Below are 504 nucleotides of genomic sequence, written 5' to 3' on the forward strand. Positions count from 1 at the left end.
TCGCTTCATCTGGAAAGCATCTGCTGTGTACAAACATCTGACAGACGTCTTTAAGATGCAGAGGTGTATTTGAGTAAAGGTAATTAATTACTGTACTTGAGTATCTTTTTGGATACTCTGTAGTTTGAGTATCAAAGATATTAGCAACTTTTACTCTCTACTTCACTACATTTCTGAATGAGTATCTGTACTAGGGATGGGCGTATCGATCCGAAGTATCGATATATATCGATACTGATGCGGGTATCGAAAGTATCGATACTCAAACAAAAAATATCGATACTAAGGTGTTTTTTATTTACCAGTGATTTTGTTTATTTAACAAAAAATAATATAATAAAAATAATATTAATTATATATATATTAATAAAAATAATAATGCGTACAATATGCATTGAATTGGACGAATAACCTTTGTTAGCGAGTAATTGTGTAGGATAGAACTATTTTCCTGCTCATCTGAACACACGCAAATGTTGCAAGACAGAACCAATCAATCACAGA

This window comes from Sinocyclocheilus rhinocerous, unplaced genomic scaffold, assembly GCF_001515625.1.
Source record: "Sinocyclocheilus rhinocerous isolate Xijiao unplaced genomic scaffold, SAMN03320098_v1.1 scaffold836, whole genome shotgun sequence".
Classification (NCBI taxonomy): Eukaryota; Metazoa; Chordata; class Actinopteri; order Cypriniformes; family Cyprinidae; genus Sinocyclocheilus; species Sinocyclocheilus rhinocerous.